Source organism: Dendropsophus ebraccatus, chromosome 12, assembly GCF_027789765.1.
Source record: "Dendropsophus ebraccatus isolate aDenEbr1 chromosome 12, aDenEbr1.pat, whole genome shotgun sequence".
Lineage (NCBI taxonomy): Eukaryota > Metazoa > Chordata > Amphibia > Anura > Hylidae > Dendropsophus > Dendropsophus ebraccatus.
Genome location: NC_091465.1, coordinates 5373050 through 5379049, shown reverse-complemented (window position 1 = coordinate 5379049; position 6000 = coordinate 5373050).

Below are 6000 nucleotides of genomic sequence, written 5' to 3'. Positions count from 1 at the left end.
TAATAATATCTTGTTATGTTTCAGTTTTGTATATAGATAGGTTTGGCAGCCGGACCGGCTGTGGGGATTTAGAGGTTTGGGTGGTTAGTTATGGTTAGTTATGATTAGTATTATTGTACTATTATTGTAGTAGTTAATTTAAGGCGAATGCCTTTTCTTTATTTTATGGCAGGTGCCAGATATTTTATTTCTGTTTGCAGGCGAGTAGCCTTTCTTTTATTTTACTTAGGTTGTATAAGGTGGTAGCCTTCTTCCCTTAATTTAGGCAGAGTCCTTTCTCTTTAGTTTTTCTTAGCCGGAGTGCTTTTCTTAAGTTTATAGTTCATAGTCATGTAATATAGGTAATATAGGTAATATAGGTAGGTACAGGGTAGGTATAGGGTAAGGTGTAGGATAAGGATAAAGTATTGTTTCTTTGATGTGGTGTGGTGTGTGGTGTGTATCTATATGTATATGGGTGATTATAGGTGGCCAAGGGCTGGTGGCTTGCAGGCTCGCATGGTTATGCTGAAATAATTTGTGTGTCACATTTATGGACAGTTATAGACCTCTTCCAGGAATGGACTTTTTAGTTATACCCGAGTTGGGCAAAAGTTTTGTTTTGTTTTTGATTGCAGTTATGCATTTGTTATTTTATTGTTATGGTTTTCATTTTTATAATAAAAAAGAGTAGCAGCTGGTAATACGGCCCTGGGTACTGTATATATGGGGGGTCTGCAGGTGTAGTGCCGGGGGCAGCAGCTGGTAATACGGCCCTGGGTACTGCATATATGGGGGGTCTGCAGGTGTAGTGCTGGGGGGCAGCAGCTGGTAATACGGCCCTGTGTACTGTATATATGGGGGGTCTGCAGGTGTAGTGCCGGGGGCCGCAGCAGCTGGTAATACAGCCCTGGGTACTGTATATATGGGGGGTCTGCAGGTGTAGTGCTGGGGGGCAGCAGCTGGTAATACGGCCCTGGGTACTGTATATATGGGGGGTCTGCAGGTGTAGTGCTGGGGGCAGCAGCTGGTAATATGGCCCTGGGTACTGTATATATGGGGGGGTCTGCAGGTGTAGTGCCGGGGGCAGCAGCTGGTAATACGGCCCTGGGTACTGTATATATGGGGGGTCTGCAGGTGTAGTGCTGGGGGCAGCAGCTGGTAATATGGCCCTGGGTACTGTATATATGGGGGGTCTGCAGGTGTAGTGCTGGGGGGCAGCAGCTGGTAATACGGCCCTGGGTACTGTATATATGGGGGGGTCTGCAGGTGTAGTGCTGGGGGCAGCAGCTGGTAATACGGCCCTGGGTACTGTATATATGGGGGGTCTGCAGGTGTAGTGCCGGGGGCAGCAGCTGGTAATACCGCCCTGGGTACTGTATATATGGGGGGTCTGCAGGTGTAGTGCTGGGGGGCAGCAGCTGGTAATACGGCCCTGGGTACTGTATATATGGGGGGTCTGCAGGTGTAGTGCCGGGGGCAGCAGCTGGTAATACCGCCCTGGGTACTGTATATATGGGGGGGTCTGCAGGTGTAGTGCCGGGGGCAGCATCTGGTAATACGGCCCTGGGTACTGTATATATGGGGGGTCTGCAGGTGTAGTGCCGGGGGCAGCAGCTGGTAATACGGCCCTGGGTACTGTATATATGGGGGGTCTGCAGGTGTAGTGCCGGGGGCAGCAGCTGGTAATACGGCCCTGGGTACTGTATATATGGGGGGTCTGCAGGTGTAGTGCCGGGGGCAGCATCTGGTAATACGGCCCTGGGTACTGTATATATGGGGGGTCTGCAGGTGTAGTGCTGGGAGCAGTAGCTGGTAATACGGCCCTGGGTACTGTATATATGGGGGGTCTGCAGGTGTAGTGCCGGGGGCCCTGGTGACCAACAGCTATAGGATAAAAGTCGGCAATCCTGGGATATGTCCAAAATCCGGTCTTTATTGAAACTTTGCATAGGGTAGCTTCACAGTGTTAAAAACACAGCGATACGATACGGTACGTGTGAAGGCACCCATACAAAAATAACAAACTCAGGGACACAAGCTGCTGTCTGTCAGCCGCTCACTATCAGGAGCAGAGCTGAGAGAAGACACAAGCAGGGCCCCCCCTCACTCCCCCCGGGCCCCTCCCCAGCCACCTCCGTACCTTCTCTGGCTGCGTTCTCTGTCGGGACAAGAGGAGCAGGAGGGGGAGGGGCCGGCTGTGTGCAGGAGAGAAGAGGAAGAAGACTGCACCTCATGCTGCCCCAGACTTTCCCTGAAGAGAATGTAAGTGTGTGTGTGTGTGTGTGTGTGTTAGTGAGGTGTGTGTGTTTGAGAGTTGGGGGGTCACCTGGAGTTGGGGTTAGGCTACCACCCTGTGCACACCAGATAGTAATAGTGAGCACAGCTCTGGATATCTGTATCCTCAGCCCCTCTGCTGTATGCTGAAACTTGTACAATTATAGCTAAAAGATGATGCTTGGTTCTTTATAAAGTGAGAGGCTTATGAAGTTCTGCAGCAGCTGAGAGGTGTGTATTATGAGGTTCTGCAGCAGCTGAGATGTGTGTATTATGAGGTTCTGCAGCAGCTAAGGTGTATTATAAGGTTCTGTAGCAGCTGAGATGTATGATGAGGTTCTGCAGCAGCTGAGGTGTAGTATGAGGTTCTGTAGCAGCTGAGATGTATGATGAGGTTCTGCAGCAGCTGAGGTGTATGATGAGGTTCTGCAGCAGCTGAGGTGTATGATGAGGTTCTGCAGCAGCTGAGATGTGTGTATTATGAGGTTCTGCAGCAGCTGAGATGTGTGTATTATGAGGTTCTGCAGCAGCTGAGGTGTATGATGAGGTTCTGCAGCAGCTGAGATGTAGGATGAGGTTCTGCAGCAGCTGAGGTGTATGATGATGTTCTGCAGTAGCTGAGGTGTATGATGAGGTTCTGCAGCAGCTGAGGTGTATGATGAGGTTCTGCAGCAGCTGAGGTGTATGATGAGGTTCTGCAGCAGCTGAGGTGTATGATTAGGTTCTGCAGCAGCTGAGGTGTATGATTAGGTTCTGCAGCAGCTGAGGTGTAGTATGATGTCTGCTTACCTTCATAATACAACTCAGCTGCGGCATAACATCATCATACACCTGAGCTGCTGCAGAACATCATCATACACCTGAGCTGCTGCAGAACATCATAATACACCTGAGCTGCTGCAGAACATCATAATACACCTCAGCTGCTGCAGAACCTCATCATACACCTCAGCTGCTGCAGAACATCATCATACACCTCAGCTGCTGCAGAACATCATAATACACCTGAGCTGCTGCAGAACATCATAATACACCTCAGCTGCTGCAGAACCTCATCATACACCTCAGCTGCTGCAGAACATCATCATACACCTCAGCTGCTGCAGAACATCATAATACACACCTCAGCTGCTGCAGAACCTCATCATACACACTTCAGTTGCAGCAGAACATCATAATACACCTCAGCTGCTGCAGAACATCATTTAACCTCAGGCAGCAGAAAAGCTAGAATTGGCCCTGTGTATTAGTAGTATGGATGTAAATATAAAATGTACATACGTGTATATATCTGTTTAAAGTGTGACTGTATGTAATGTATACAGTGTGTGTTGTGTGTATATGATGTATGTAATGTATACAGTGTGTGTTGTGTGTATATGATGTATGTAATATATATAGTATGTGCTGTGTGTATATGATGTATGTAATATATATAGTATGTGCTGTGTGTATACCATGTATGTGTGTTATTATAATGGGGGTCATCTCTTCATGGTAAGCCCGGATATTTTGTCAATCTGTTATTTTACCCAGCAATGACGTCGGCACTCGGGAAATTACAGGTGTAAATAGAGAAGATATTTTTGTGTGAGCCATGACTACTTCACCACTGAGGGCCGCCCACATGACTACATGGGGTAATTTACATATGGTTTTTCAAAGTTGTTTTTTTGGGGACAACTGGGGGGCCCAGACACTTTGAGTGTACGGGGCCCAGAAATTCCTGATGGCGGCCCTGATGGGGTTACCCCCTTTATCCTGATCCCTACAGGTATATACTATATTTTATATGATGGGAATCCCCCTGTATCCTGACCCCTACAGGTATATACTATATTATATATGATGGGGTTACCCCTGTATACTGATCCCTACAGGTATATACTATATTATATATGATGGGGTTACCCCTGTATACTGATCCCTACAGGTATATACTATATTATATATGATGGGGTTACCCCTGTATCCTGATCCCTACAGGTATATACTATATTATATATGATGGGGTTACCCCTGTATACTGATCCCTACAGGTATATACTATATTATATATGATGGGGTTACCCCTGTATCCTGATCCCTACAGGTATATACTATATTATATATGATGGGAATCCCCCTTTATCCTGATCCCTACAGGTATATACTATATTATATATGATGGGAATCCCCCTGTATCCTGATCCCTACAGGTATATACTATATTATATATGATGGGGTTACCCCTCTATCCTGATCCCTACAGGTATATACTATATTATATATGATGGGAATCCCCCTCTATCCTGATCCCTACAGGTATATACTATATTATATATGATGGGGTTACCCCTGTATCCTGATCCCTACAGGTATATACTATATTATATATGATGGGGTTACCCCTCTATCCTGATCCCTACAGGTATATACTATATTATATATGATGGGAATCCCCCTGTATCCTGATCCCTATAGGTATATACTATATTATATATGATGGGGTTACCCCTGTATCCTGATCCCTACAGGTATATACTATATTATATATGATGGGAATCCCCCTTTATCCTGATCCCTACAGGTATATACTATATTATATATGATGGGAATCCCCCTGTATCCTGATCCCTACAGGTATATACTATATTATATATGATGGGGTTACCCCTCTATCCTGATCCCTACAGGTATATACTATATTATATATGATGGGAATCCCCCTCTATCCTGATCCCTACAGGTATATACTATATTATATATGATGGGGTTACCCCTGTATCCTGATCCCTACAGGTATATACTATATTATATATGATGGGGTTACCCCTCTATCCTGATCCCTACAGGTATATACTATATTATATATGATGGGAATCCCCCTGTATCCTGATCCCTATAGGTATATACTATATTATATATGATGGGGTTACCCCTCTATCCTGATCCCTACAGGTATATACTATATTATATATGATGGGGTTACCCCTCTATCCTGATCCCTACAGGTATATACTATATTATATATGATGGGGTTACCCCTCTATCCTGATCCCTATAGGTATATACTATATTATATATGATGGGGTTACCCCTGTATCCTGATCCCTACAGGTATATACTATATTATATATGATGGGAATCCCCCTGTATCCTGATCCCTACAGGTATATACTATATTATATATGATGGGGTTACGGTCCCTCTATCCTGATCCCTAGAGGTATATACTATATTATATATGATGGGAATCCCCCTTTATCCCGATCCCTAAAGGTATATCCTATATTATATATGATGGGGTTACCCCTGTATCCTGATCCCTACAGGTATATACTATATTATATATGATGGGGTTACCCCTCTATCCTGATCCCTACAGGTATATACTATATTATATATGATGGGAATCCCCCTGTATCCTGATCCCTATAGGTATATACTATATTATATATGATGGGGTTACCCCTCTATCCTGATCCCTACAGGTATATCCTATATTATATATGATGGGGTTACCCCTCTATCCTGATCCCTACAGGTATATACTATATTATATATGATGGGAATCCCCCTCTATCCTGATCCCTACAGGTATATACTATATTATATATGATGGGGTTACCCCTCTATCCTGATCCCTATAGGTATATACTATAGTATATATGATGGGGTTACCCCTGTATCCTGATCCCTACAGGTATATACTATATTATATATGATGGGGTTACCCCTCTATCCTGATCCCTACAGGTATAT